We start from the raw sequence: 15,091 nt of genomic DNA, 5'->3' as shown, positions 1-15,091 counted from the left end.
CGCAGATTCTTTAAGTTGGGGAAACATCGTTCTTTGGTTTATTCTGTCGTTCACAAACCACTTGAAGCATCTTTTGCCTGGAAGATCAAAAAACAAAGCAAAACAAAAAAAAAAAGGATACAGTGTATTCCCTGCACTTAAGAACGACTGGATCCACGCACGGTCCCAGAGCACATCCGTTTCACTAGGTGCTGTTGTAGGCGCGCAGAGAAGACAGTGACTGCCCCGATATAGACCTCACAAACTAGCCTGAGAGACAGTTTTAAAATTTTCCTCAACAGAGGTCATTTTCGGAACACGGTGAATCTTCCATGGAAGAACGCTCACTCCTTGGGGTTATTGGAGTAGCCAAAGAGGGTTTTCTGGAGGAGGTAGCATTTCCGCCGGGGCCTCGGCTCTTTGAGACGGGGGGAGGTGGCCTCAGAACAGGGAAATGCACAGTCAACGATCACGAGGTGAGAGAGGACCCGGGCCCTGCCTGGCTTTGCGGCCCTGGAGTGCAGGACGCAGTCAAGAGCGTGTGGCCCAGGGAAGCCAGTGGGCCTTCTGAGGGTCCACGCTGCCACACGGGGCTCTCCGTGGCAGGTTCCCAGGAGCCTGGCTGGGGTGATTCCGTGTGGGGCATGGTATGTTCAGAGATGTGTTTTGAATCACTTGGCAGTTCAGTGGAGGATGAGTGAGGGACATAGGACCAGAAACCCAGGGGAGACCAGAGAATGAAGGTAATAGGCCTGGTGTTCCCTGAGCTTGTGTTCTAGACTTCCGATCTCCGGCGGTTACACAGATACACAGAATACACAATGTTCAACAGCTGCCCTGAGCAGCTTAAACGTAGAATGGCTTGTCCATCCTTGTAGATTTCCCAGGCTGCTTTCGGCAGGAGGGGAGGCCCATCTGCTTTTTTGGCTTGAAGGGGAGGCGGCAGCACAGGTTAACCCTTCCCGCCTCATCCTACAGGCCAGTGGTGGCCTGCGCCTTAGGTTGTGGGGACAGGAGATGGGCCGGTCACCAAGGGTCTTTCCGTGGCAGGGAGGCAGAGGACTTGGGGCTGGCTGCTCCTGTGTTGGCATAGGCTCTTATTTTTCTCGTGTTGAATTGCAGAGAAGTGGTGGAAATCAGAAGCAAAATACCACATTGCACGCCCACTGAAGTCTGGGCTCAGGGGAAAGGAAAATGATTGCCAGAGTGTTAGCTGTTCCTAATCCACTCCTGGACCTTAAGCTGTCTTGAACAGAGTTGCCAAACAGCTTGGTAGAGACTGGCCTTTGGGTGGGTGTGGGCAGGGGAGGGGAGGGGAGGGAGGGAAGCACTGGCTCTCCGGCTCAGTTACTTGTTCAGAAGCGGCTCCTTTCCCAAGAGGCTGGTGGTGCTGGTCTGCAGCAGGGTGAGTTTATGACTTTGTGTGAGAACTTGCTGTCTGAACTAACGATGCGACCATAGAGGCAAGCATAGCGTGGTTTAGATTGCCTTGGGACTTTTCATCTCCCCCTTGTTATTTTCATTGGGAATTTCTTGGTAAGATCAAAATCTACTGCTGAAGCCTTGGAAAGGAATTCTATCATGAAAGAATGACCCTTTCTTTCCATGGATTTCTGGGTTGGGGTTTTGCGTGAAAGAGTCTGTGATGTGATGATGATAATTTGGATATCGGGCCATGATCAACACCATGGAAAGAGCAACATACTGGGCTCCGTCGACTGGGGTTTGAGTCCTAGTCCTAATTCATTCGTGCTACATTGTGTGAGGGCCCTCACTGCCTCGGGTCCTGCTCACTCTGGGCAAGACGAGGGTGTCAATTCTTAGGCTCAGATCTTCCAGCGGAGAAGAACAAGGTCTGGAGAACTGACAGTATTTATGCAAGGTCTCGGAGTGGGATGTCAGAGCTATGAGCAAATTCATTCACACAGGAGCACTGCACCTGTGTGAAAGCACCTGGTCACACGGAGGCATGCCTGTGTGCTCTGCCGTGGAGCAGGGCACCCCGGTTTCCTATCTTGTGTGGGTGCTGGGGAGATCCTGGGTGGTAGCTGAATGAGACAGCAGAGGTCTCCTAGCTTTTCTGCTGGGTTCTGATTTCCCAGGGTGAGGTCAGGAGAAGGCACTCAGGGGCAGAGAAAAGGTGACAGTAAGGGAGGGTCTTCTACCCTTGAGGAATGAGCAAAGAGCTGGTTCCTCGAATGTGTCCTCATGCTTCTTTCATTCACTTTTGAAACACCAAGAGCTCTGTCTGCAACGCTGGCGGGACAGCAAGTCTTTTCCTGATGACCACAGTGTCTCGCATGATCTACGACTTGTTGCCTCTGAAAGCACAAGCCAAAGCCAGATTCAGTGTGTTGTCCCTGATACTGTGGCCTCCAGCCAAGGAAGGGCTGGGAGGATGGCGTGGGCCACTCGATAGACACCCACTGGGGGTGTTGGGGAGGAGGTTCAAGGCCCCACCCCTCTGAGTAGTTGCTGTGTTCTTGGAAGTTCTCTGTGGGAAAGGAAAGGAACAGGAGTTGGTGCTGTTAGGGCAAATTGAACGTAAGATTCTGACTGTCACTTCATGTGAAGAAAGAGCAGAGTCTTCAGAAGCTGAGTCTTTAGAAGTAAAATTTGCATTACTGCTCAACTCTTTTCTATTTTAATTTTAGTTTTTAAGTAATATGTGTATGCAGTTTATTCACAAAAATAATAAATAGTTATGAAACATTTAAGTACCACTTTGTTTTAATGTATTAATTGATTCAAGCATTCTTATTACTCCTGTTTGAAAGGGGGATCTGAAGCATGGGGAGGTCAAGGTTCCTGACCAGATTCACAGAGTCAACAAGTGTCAGAGCTGAAATCCAGCCCAAGGTCTGGGCTTTGAAGCACCATACCCTACTGCTTCTCAGGAAAGCATGAGTCTAATAACATCGTAAATCTTCTAATACAGAACAGCAGTTCCTTGCTCCACCCTTCCCCCACCCCTGACTTTTATCCTTCAGAAACAGCCACTTGTATTCCTTGCTGTTGTTCCTTCTGGAATGTTCTTCCATATCAGGATCAGGTTTATGCTGACTTTTTCTCCATGTTTCCATTTTAGACATTATCTATTGACTTTGTTCTATGAACTCTGCCTATACCAGCCCTCTGCCCCTACCCTGAACACAGGTGCATCTCTTCTCCCCAATCCACCTTTATATTCAAGCCACCGTTGTTAGTCAAACCAATATTCGGTATTTGATGGTATATAATCACGTAAAGGTTAATAAAAGATGAGCTATACAATGTAGGATGATTTATTATGTTTCTCTACAACTTTCTGTAGTCAGTAATTCCTTCTTTTGTTTCATATGTTATCTGCATAATTAATTAATTCTTCCCTGGCCCTTCCAATGGGGCTCTCGAACACTTCTCAGTATGAACAAATACTTCTGGTGACCTTTCAGGCTTTGTTTTTTCTTAGAGTTATTCCTTCTAGCACCATCTGTCCTGTCCTTCTCTTGCCAGTCAGGATTGTTTATGCTCTAGGGCTGATGCATTGCTGGTATCCGAGGATTTGTCCTGATTATCATCCTGGGAATTTCCTTCATCTGTCTCCTAAGCTAGATCCCTGGTTTCCTGGACCTCATGTCTTCCTCTTTCTTAGTTTATGTCTTTATATTGGGGGGGGGAATCATATCTTCTAGTAGCATCCTAAGGATAAAAGTACAAGGCAGGAAAATATTATAAGACCTGGCATGTCTGAGAATATTTTTATTCTATTTTCATATTTGATCATAGTTTGAGTATAGATTTCTAGATTGGATATAGTTTCCTGTTAGAATTTTTAGGCATTTCTGTCCTTTCAACTGGCTTCCAATGCTACTTTTTGAAAAGTACGAGGCAGTATTTTATTCCATATTCTTTGTGTGGGAAAAATACTTGGTATGATTTTTCTGTCTGGGAACTTTTAGAGCTTTTCTTTATCCTGAATCTTATGATGATATGCCTTGATGAGTCTTCTTTTTAATTCAACATGCTGGACAGACAATAGTCCCTTTTGATCTGGAAAGCCATATCTCTTGGCTCAATAATATCATATATATGTGTGGTTTCTGTTTTATACAGTTTGTATTTTTACAGTTTCTTTCTCTGACCCTTCCTTCCAGTTAGCTAATCAGTCAAATGTCAGTCTTTATGAGTTTATCTTTAATTTTCTAGCTTATTGCTTTCCCTTTCCATCCATTTTTGTGTTATACTTTCCAGATTTCCTTTAATTTAATCATCTATATATTCTATTGAATTTTAAATGCTAATTTTAAGTGCTATAAGATTTTGAGTTTCTAAAAGAGTTCTTGTTCACTGTTTTTTTAACTAGTACTTACTCTTTTCTGCATAGATTTAATATCTTTTCTTACATCTGAGAATATTCATTCTTTTATAAAAATGTTTCCTGATTTCTCAATTGCTTCTGCTTCCTCTGAGTAACTCCCCCCCCCCTTTTTTTTGGTTTAAATTTCTATTAGAAACTTACTGCAAATGTCTTAGTACAAGTGAATGGCACAAAGAGTCTTCTTTTTTTTTTTTTTTAATTCCAGTATAGTTAACATACAGTTAGAGATTAATTTTCAAGTAGAGTCCCTAAAAAGCTGGTCTGAACCATGTATATATGTTCCTAGCTGTGACTAGGGTGGAACGAGGAGTGCTCATTAATCCTCAGACTTTGCTTTGGGATTATTGGGTGAGGACCTGTTTCATTGGGTCCATGGGATCAGTAGGTTTCTTTTCCCTTGAGACTGATCAGCTCCCCCAAGAGGATTCTCCAGCCCCTGCCTCGCAAGGACCCTGACTACCTGGCAGGGAAAGATGGTGGGTTTTACCACTGCACGTGCAGATGTTTGCTTACCCTCTTATCTTTCTATTTTGGTGCCTCATCGTTGCTTTTTTTTTTTTTTAACACTATATATTTTTTTAATTTTATTTTTTTAGTGTTCCAAGATTCATTGTTTATGCACCACACCCAGTGCTCCATGCAATGTGTGCCCTCCTTAATACCCACCACCAGGCTCACCCAACCCCCCTTTCCCACCCCTCCAAAACCCTCAGTTTGTTTCTCAGAGTCCACAGTCTCTCATAGTTCATCTCCCCCCTCCGATTTCCCCCAACTCCCTTCTCCTCCCCATCTCCTAATGTCCTCCATGTTATTCCTTATGCCCCACAAGTAAGTGAAACCATATGGTAATTGACTCTCTCTGTTGACTTATTTCACTCAGCACAATCTCTTCCAGTCCCATCTATGTTGATATGAAAGTTGGGTATTCATCCTTTCTGATGAAGGCATAATACTCCATTGTGTATATGGACCACATCTTCTAACCCATTCATCCGTTGAAGGGCATCTTGGCTCTTTCTGCAGTTTGGCGACCATGGCCATTGCTTTCAGAAAGTGGTTGATTTTCTGTTTCTAGAATGGCTGTTCTTCTTCTCTTTGATCTCCTGTTGGATTTGTAGGTGTTTGCAATCTTTAGATAAGCTATCTAGCTGATCTCCTGTTACCAGAAGTAGTCTTAGCATGCTACTTCTCTGCCATCTTCCTCATCATTGCTTTTAACGACCTGGGAACCCCATGTCCTACCCTTTTTGTGCCTGGTGGGAAGAAAGATGATGGTTTGGCTGTGTGGGCTAGGGGAAGATTTTGAGGTCTACCAACCAATCCTCCTGTCTTCAGGCTCAACCCACACCTTGGCCTTGGGAGATGCCTGACCCCCCCCCCCCATTTCTGTGCCTTTCTAGAATTGTACTGGCTTAATCCATTGGCGTCCTTTGGCTCCACAGACCCTTGACTAGCTGTCAGACTTCAGTTACCACTGTTTTCCTGCTTTCTATTTCCTAAATCTTGTTGATTTTCTTTTGTTTACTATAATCCCCTCTTTTCACTTTCTTTGTCATTTGGAGTTCCTATCTTTTGCGATATTGGAGGAGGCAGCAAAGATAAGTACCAACTTAACTTTCAGCAGACCTCTTCATCCACATGCTGCTGATTTTCTGCATCTGAAATGGCTGAAAATATCGGCCCCACATCCCTTGCAGAATCATTTCTGTGGTTCACCAATGGGTCTCATGCACACATGCATTAGAAAACAATTCCTGGGTTTTAGGGGATGTAAAAGATGCATAGGACCAACCTTCTGCATTCAGTGGAGAAATAATGGACCACTCCTGCAGAGCAGAAGATGTACCATGGGCAGGAAAGGGGAAATTTCTGGGCTAGGAAGTGGTAGGTGTTCCCCAGTAGGTAAATTTTGAGTTGCACTCCAAAGTCAGGGCTAGGGTCTGTAGATGAAGAGGTGACTAGAACAATCTAAGTTGTCGGAGGATTCAGTAAATGCTTTGGAGAGAATTCACAAAGCAGCAGGCAAGAAGGAGGGGAGAGCTCTGCTGGGGAAGATGAGACAAGAGAAAACATCAGAAACAGATGGTAAAGAAGCTTTCTTGCCAGAAGAGGAAGTGCACCCAGAAGTCTAGAAGCATGGTCTCTTTCAGTTTTGTAAGGAAGTAAAGGGGTACTTACATTTTCTCCTGGCTTCAACCCCAGAGGTTGGGTGCAAGTAATGTTCATCCAAAGGCCAGAGTCAAGAGGAAACAAGCTGCCACAGCTGCTCTAGTTTCCCTCTGGGCCTTGTGGATGGACCAAGGTGGGTTCATTGTCCTGGGGACATCCTGGAGAGGAGTAAGTACACGTGTCAGCAAGATCTGATGTGTGGTTGGGAATGTCTACTGAGGGTGAGTGGAGAGGCCCATTGAGGGCCCTTGACAGATGGACAAAGGGGAGCCTAGTGAACTGAAGGAGGGTCAACAGGCAGTGCAAGGTTGGTCAGGAAGGAGAAGGCTTCTTCTATGCCCATGGTGGTGGTTTGGCCATAAAAATCCTAAGAAGTTAATTATTTTTCCTCTTCTTATACTATGACTATGGACAAGTTGCTTTCTTTGCAGAGGTTTGGTGAAAATCAAGGAGCCAACTTCTGGTTGCACACAGTAAATCGGATAACTGACTCCCCAAACTCAGCCTGAGACCCTAGGACTCAGGTGCTCCACCTCTCAGATTTCACCACATCAGTGTCCAGAGTCTGCTTAGAATCAGAAGAGTAAATAGTCTGCTTACTTTGGCAGAGGGTGTAATTAATGTTTGTATCAGTGGCAAAAGGAAAGAGAAGCAAGTGTTCTTTTCTTGCTAAAGGCAGCCCAAGTACATTTGTGAGATAGAGCAGGTCTGGTGAAGAGAGTCATTTGTTGAATGCCCAATTTTCCAGGATGTCCGGATTCTCCTAGGTTTCCAAATAACTCCTTGTAGTGGCAGGCACTGATGCCCTGTCTTCCTTCCCAAATTCATTTTTGAAGCCCAGAAGTGATGTCAGCTCTATTCTTTGCAATCTCAAACATCTCTACACCGTAGTTCATATAGAAAGAGCTCAGTCTAAAAAAGATGGCAATCTGAATACTTAATCATATAACCATGCTTTTAGAATTATGATTTAAAAGAATGGAAAGTTGCCCAGACAAGTGAAAAAAAAAATCGCAGTAAATAAATGCAGTATTGGATTCTACTACAAAGTATAAAATGAATTTCAAGGTTTATAAGTTAATGGAAGGGGGAGAGTAGACACATATCCCATGTAGAACTCCAAATAATTTATGTAGACAGTCTGCCCTCAAGGAGGTGTGAATAGTGACTTCCTTTCAAAGAGTACAGTATAGAAAGTAGGGGGCAGGGAGAGATAACTTTACAGTGGAGAAACCTGAAAAGCACTACTTCAGCTTTGTGATCTAGGCTAATATTCTGAGTGGCTCCAGTAAGCTACTTTTACCATAAATAAATTATTAAAAAAAAAAAAGAATTATCAACAGCAACAGAAATGTGGTCTATGTAACACAAAATTCTATGTTGTATACTAGCTTTATAAGAGAGTATAAGGTTCAAGAATCCATTATAAATAGCTGCCTGGGGCATTTTTAAATTCCTCATAGTGTGGGAATTTGCAACAAAGTAAATTAAATGTTCAATGAGAGTTTATTTAACAGGCTAAATAAAGTTCCCAACAGTTTCATTGGTAGAAATAGTAGCTATCTTCTAAATGATTTATCTTCCTAAAACACATATCATAGGATCACTTTTCATTGAGAATAAGATTTAAATTATTACCATGGCATTCACAAATGCTTTAAAACTTGGCCTGAATGACCTTGTCGACCTCATCCCCTGTATGTGACTATACAGTACTCAATGATCCCTTCAAAATTCTTGAACTTTCTTGTCTTCACACTAATGTTTATTTTCATTTTTTCATCCCGGAGTGTTTTTTTCTCCCTTGTCTGATAAAAATTGTCCCAAATCAAATTCAAAGCCAGTCTTCTCTGTGGAACTCTAACCATTTGTTCCCACAGAATTCACCCAACCCCGTATTTGGCACAGATAACTATGCAGCATCTTAGACCACTGTGGGTTCTAGTTAGGCGTGTATATCTTGCTCCCTATCCCACCATTCTATGCTTCTTGAAGACACATCCTCTTTCCCTATGCTTTTTGAATCTTCTGTTGGCCCTAGTAGGGACTCATGCATGGTAAGTACTCAAGAAATATCCACTTAACTCAGTAGTTCTAAAATTGGGGTGCACAGTGGAAGAACCTGGAATGCTTTTAAAAAATACCAATGCATAGATTGTACCCAGAATAATTAAATTAGAGGTTCTAAGAGTGGAGCCCAAGCATCAGTATGCTAATAAGCTTCCTCAGGGATTTTAATGTGCAGCCAGGTAATTGACGTAGGCAGGGGGTATCTCAGAAGTGAGAGGGGCACTAAGGTAGTCTGGCTCTCGCAGCCCTCCCTGAATCCACAATTCTGCCCTTGATCACCAACATCTCTGAAGACTCATCACTGCACCTGGAAAAGTTTTTGACTCCACTATGACTTTGAAGTGAACTTTAACTTCTAAAGAAATCTGTGATGACACAAAAGGCAGGTAAGATATATAGTTGAAAGATCAGCCCCCACATGTGGAAATGGTTTGTTACACTCTGGAATGTACCTGCGAAAAATGTAGCTTTGAAAATGTTAGTAGCAGATGCTTCTGTTCATCCCTGTGCAATTTACTGATTATGATGTGCAATCACTTCCTCTCAAATTCCAAGTCAATTGTCTTCTGGAGGTGTTTCCCTCAATCAGGACTGCAGTGCTAACATGTGGATTGGCCAGAAATATCCACTTAACTCAGTAGTTCTAAAATTGGGGTGCACAGTGGAAGAACCTGGAATGCTTTTAAAAAATACCAATGCATAGATTGTACCCAGAATAATTAAATTAGAGGTTAGATACAGGGATATTTTGGGGGGCCCGCCACAGGCTCTCATGAGTTGCTTCATGTCCTATACAGGTGTGATGGCTAAGGTGAGAGCTGTTCTCTCTGAGATGCCAAGATATTTAGTTCCTACAAAACAAAGCTACTGGCCCTTCAGTCAGCAGTTCTCCAACTTGAACATGCGTCTGAATCACATGGAGGGCTTGTTACTGGGCGCCACCCCTAGAGTTTCTGATTCAGTAGGTGTGGGATAAAACCTGGAGAATTTGCATTCCTAAGTTTCCAGGTGATATTTACGCTCACCGCACTTGGAGAACCAGTGCTCCAGGTAGCAGAGCCAAAAGGTTATGATAAAGGGAATAGAAAAAAATATAATTGATTTGGTTTCTAAAGGGGTGTGCATTAAGGCTATGAATGCTTATAAGGCTGAGAAGAGAGAGGAATGGCTATGATTCTTACTGTTTTAAGGATTATTCTGTGGCTAACCTATGTTCCCCTCTAGCAACAAGGAGTAAGGAGTAAATGTGTACATGATTTTCAACCACAGGCTGCTCTGAGTTATGAGCTTGTGGATGAAGTTACGCCATGAGATGAGAATTTAGAGGGAGGTTATGTCTCTGCCACAGAATGTTTTTTTTTAAATCACAAGTGTGAAGCTTTATCACAGTATAAAACAGACTTTTCTAATAAGAAAACCAACTTTGCTGACCACGGCCCTTACCAGACACACAAAGCTCCCAGCCTTTGCCTGAACCACTAGGAGGGCAAGCTCCTGGCTACATCCAGAAGGCTGCACTGCCGTAGGAAAAGAGAACAGAGTACAAATAAAGGGGGTGGGTAGTTCTCTTACTTATGGCTTACGTTTTTATGTACTGTTTGGATCAAGTAATAACTCTCTTCTAGGGTATTGAATGGGTGCTGAAAAAGCCCACAGACAAAAGATGAATCAACCCCATGTTTTCTCGGTGCCCCACCAGGGCTCACCGCCTGCTGTGTACACAGGAAGTCCCTTGTTAGGCTATGACCGGAAAGAAAAAAAAAAAAAAAGTCCAAGAGATGACCCCATCCATCAAGAAGCTACAGACTATTTTGTGAATTCAGGAAAGACAGAGCTGACAAAACAAATGCAGACTGGAGCGGTTGAGAGAAGTAGGGTATCGGGGAATTGGATTCCTGGACAGAGTAAGCAGCTAAGCAGATGCCAACCAGATCATAAGGCAAATCTGTAGATTTCTGGTGACAAAAGAGCAGCATATCAAGCTGCATCAAGGTTGGGTGAGGTCTTCAAATTCCCTTTTCAGCTTTTCTTCCCAAACTAGTTTCCATAAATACCTACCCTCTTCCCCCTTTCCTACCCAGTAGCATGCAGAGTGTTCCCTGGTGCAGGCTCTCTGACCAAACAGCCATGGGATTTGGGAGAATGGTTTCCACACTTTAGCCACTGGGGGGTTGGGGAGAATCTATGTTGGGCAGGGAGGGGAAGCCTACAAGGGCTGCAGGAGCCCTTAGGAATTTCAACTAAATCTTTCATCTGTATGGGAGTCCCTCACCTACGCAGGAGTTTGGTGTGTGTCCTCAGGGTCAGGATCAGTGGGGAGGCCCCCATCAGCTACATCTCTTTCCCCTCTCTGCAGGTGAAAATACTACTGTGCAACCCCTATTTAGGAGGCCCTCCACATCTATCTGTTTTTCGCCCAGCAGAGGGTATAGGGTCTTTTTAAATTATATTTTTTCAAAACTGGGATGCTCTTTTGAGGACCCAATCAGGGGAGAGATATTTAGATATTCTTTCCATTGGCACCTTATGATCCAAATTCTTGCCTGTTAAGTGCAAAAAAAAAAAATCCTAAAGAATTATTTCTTTAAAAGGACCCAACTTAAATACATCTGTGGAAACTAAGCATAATTTATTTTTAAATTAGGTTAAAAATGTTTGCAGTGTATGCCCAAACTTTTCCAGATGTTAAAACAAGTAAACACTATTAGATCAAATTTAATTTGGTTTGGTGTTTTAATCAACTTTTACCTTGATTTTCTTTTTTGCTTATAACAAGGTTGACTCGTGTGTCGGAGGTGGTCTTAAAAGTGTTAATTTTAGCTTTTCTTTACAACACAAATACACGCACCAAGGCATTTTCTTATTATAAACTGAGTTAGATAAACTTTCAGTGTAGCTCTGCTTCATTAAACCAGGAAGTTTATACACCCTAACAAAAAAAATATGTATTTCCATTTGATGTTGGCATCAATGGTGGTACTGTGTATAATGTCGTTAGTACTGGTAGCTGGAATTCTCCATGGGAGACTGATGAAAGACAGATGACAATAAAAAGGGCATCAGAAACCAAAAATAAAATGTGAGATGTGGCTTTAGAAGCAAGGGCACTATTTCCTAAGACAGGAATTGTTTCTTCAACGTGGCCTTGGGAGCTTGGAGGGGACCGAGATTGAGGTTTCCCATGCAACAAGGCAGTCAGTGGAGGAGGCTGGACCTGCTCAGGGAGAGCAAAGAGTGTTCCCATATTCCAGATTTTCAGGGAGGAGAGAGGATTTATGGAATATGTGGTGCTTTATCTTAGTTTTCAAAAGCAGTTTTCTGAATTGCTTTGAATGTCATGAAATGTGCTGAATGAAGTTACCATTTTAGGGATTGAATGACACAAATTATAGTTTAACCAAGTTAAATTGGGGGGTGGGGGCAATGTGGGAGTTGACACTGGATCCTTACTATAGCAAGCCTTGTTTGAGGAAGAGTCTCCTGGATTCTCTGTGTTAATAAAGGCACATGAATGCATGTGTCTAAAAGTGTATTTTAATTATGCATGTCTAAGTGTAATTAAAAAATAATAAAAGGTAATGTTAAGGATTCTCATTTTCCTTTTCATGATAAAGATAATTTTGTCTTTGCAAGTTCTAGTCGTGGTGTTGTTGCACAGAAATGGATAGTGTGGAAGAAAGAGAAATAAAAGCAACCAAACCAACTTAAATTAGTTACTTTGGAAAGGACGCAGAAGCCTTTGCAGGAGAGAATAGATTATAAAGGTGTGAGGATGTGGGCAAAAATAACATGCGCAGCTCAGGAAAGATTACAGAAAAGTTTTGGGGGTGCATTTTGAAGGAGAGAGAAGGACTAGAGCATCATTTTAGGATGAGAAGGACTTTGAAGTGTAGGCAGCAAAGGGAAGTCTAAATAATTCGGTAGTGTGTTATGAACAGGTTTTGAAAAGCCCTTGCTCAGTGTTCCCAGTGAACCCCCAATTACCAAGCACCAATCTTCCTCAGTGTTCTCATAAAACCCTTTCTTTCCATGTTTTCCTTACGGCACAGTTGAGCAGTCCTCATTTTTGAAATTTCTTTCCTTCGATTCTCAGAAGTTCTACTAGATTGCACATTCATAAAATTCTGTAAAAACTTCTCAGTCCCGTCAACTAGGATTGCATTTGGCTACACGTAACAGAGAATCATCTTTAGTGGGTTTATTTTTTCCACATAACAAGAAGCCTGGAGACTGGTAGTTTGGGGACAGTGCAGCTTCCCAACGAAATATCCTGGTCTTTCCTATCCTTCCAGTATTTTTGCAAAACGGCTGTTTCATCTCCATGTATCAGAAGTGTGTTCTAGACAGAAGCAGGGTCAAGACGAAAGGACAAAATGCATATACCAGCTGCATTTATGTTTTTAAGCAGAAAGACAAACTTTCTCTATCTGATACACTTCTCCTTCAATTCCAGGCACAGTTGTGTCTCCTGGTCAACCCCTAGTTGCAAGTAAGCTTGAGAGACAGCGTTTTATCTGTGTTCATGATTTCATGATTCCCCACTTCCCCAAACAACACTGGGGTTCTGTAAATAAGGGGCAGGAAGATAGTAAATATTCAGTAGGCTATAGTAATGTCTCCCATTTATCCAGCTCGTTAGGTAAGGCTGGATAAGCAGACGGAGGTTGGTGGAGACATTGACCAATTTCCTCCCACAACCACTTACAAAGATAAATTTATGAAAAACAATCTGAGGGGTTTGAAGTGGCAGGGGTGGTGGGAGATTGGGGTACCAGGTGGTGGGCATTATAGAGGGCACGGATTGCATGGAGCACTGGGTGTGGTGAAAAAATAATGAATACTGTTATGCTGAAAATAAATTAATTTAATCTAAAAAAAATAAGTTTCTAGTCTGTGACTCTCATAGACTTTTCATGTCTTTCTAAGTGTACTAGATGATATTGCTAATTTTATATGTCCTGTGTTAATTAGATCAAGATGGAGAAGGCTGCTTTCCCCACCAACTGAGGCCTTTGTGCCAAACCAAGAAAGAGAGTTCTCCCTATTTTATCGGAACAAATAAACATGCTAATTGTCTATAACCCAAAATACTGATTCTTTTAGGTAAGAGATCTGCTCGTTGTAGAAGAGATCACTCTCACGGCAGACAAGTGAGGAAGCATGTCAGGGTTGGAACCTCCCTGGGCTTTCCCAGTCATAATAAGTAACTAAGTAATCTGCTTTGCTGACATAGAGGTACATACAGTTGTCTTCTCAGTATCTTTTGATATGGTGGGCCTTTGCAAACCTACTTATACTTTTTTTTTTTTAAAAGACTTTATTTCTTTAAGAAAGAGGAGAGAGAGCACAAGTTGGGGGGAGGGGCAAAGGGAGAGGGAGAGACAGACTCTCCTCAGGAGCCCAATGCAGGGCTCAATCCCACAACCCTGGGATCATGACCTGAGCCAAAGACAGAGGCTTCACAGAGTAAGCCACTTAGGAACTGCCCTCACCTCCCAAAAAGTCTTAAAGCTTCTGGCTTTTAGCAGTTTCTAGTTCTTAAGAACAAAGAGCTACCAAGTGGAGTTAGCTGGGAAAGAAAACCGGGAAGAATAAAACACCAACAAGGAGTGGTAAATTAACACTAGCACCAAGAGGCACTTTTTCTTTGGGGATTTTCATCAGATTATGGCCCAGAGAAAGGCTTAAAATCCAGACTTGGTTTCTGGCAGAAGGCTACTACAGAAGACAGAACAGCAACAAAAGTTTTGGTGATCATCTGCAAGTGTAGCGTCAAAATTGGAAGCCGTTCACACATGAGTCATCACCCCTCAACGTATTTATGAAATTTCAAAGCACAGATTGCTGAAGGAAGCTACATATTAAGCTTTTGTCTTCCAGCGTGGAGGACAAAAAGAATTAAAAGGCTATTGTAATCAAGACTGTGGCATTAGCACAAACAAAGACACGTTCAACAGTGGAACAGAATAGAGAACAGAGTACAGACAGACTGGAATGTCACCCAATGTATGACACATTTTATTGTTCTACCCAAGATTCTGAATATATTTATTAGATCAAGTTTGAGAATCATGTTATTCAAGAATCCTACATGCTTGCTTTTTTGGATCAAAGTATTTTCTGAGAGAAGTATGTTAAAATCACCCTTTCTGTCATATTTTGATAAAGTGTCCTCTATAATTAAGTCATATTGAGTTTTATATATTGAGGACCTGTTGGGACAGGAAGATTATAAATGGCTATTTCTTTATCCCTCCTTGTTATACCCTGGTAGATTTTCTCGATTCTGTCTTCCAAGGAATTACTCTTTCTTCAGAATATCCTGTCTAGCTTTTTCTAATTTTTTATTTCAGTTCTAATTTTCAAATGGTTTTTAATGTCTACCTTTAATCTTGCATAGTTTCTAATTCTTCCATGATGTTCGTTTCTCCTTTGGCTCTTTGAGAATTCTAAACATCCAGTATTTATTTTAAAGTCTTTTCCAAATACCTCAATCATCTCTATATTGTCAGG

At 42.2% G+C, this 15,091-nt stretch overlaps 1 protein-coding gene across 2 annotated transcripts in view; it reads left to right on the top strand.

Moving 5' to 3' along the window:
- The window catches only part of OSR1 (odd-skipped related transcription factor 1), a 228,166-nt gene that overhangs the window by 154,892 nt on the left and 58,183 nt on the right, over nt 1-15,091 (top strand). The gene's annotated exons all lie outside the window — the stretch shown is intronic.

Source organism: Mustela nivalis, assembly GCF_964662115.1.
Source record: "Mustela nivalis genome assembly, chromosome: 8".
Taxonomy (NCBI): Eukaryota; Metazoa; Chordata; class Mammalia; order Carnivora; family Mustelidae; genus Mustela; species Mustela nivalis.
This window is presented reverse-complemented; position numbering and strand designations above follow the sequence as displayed.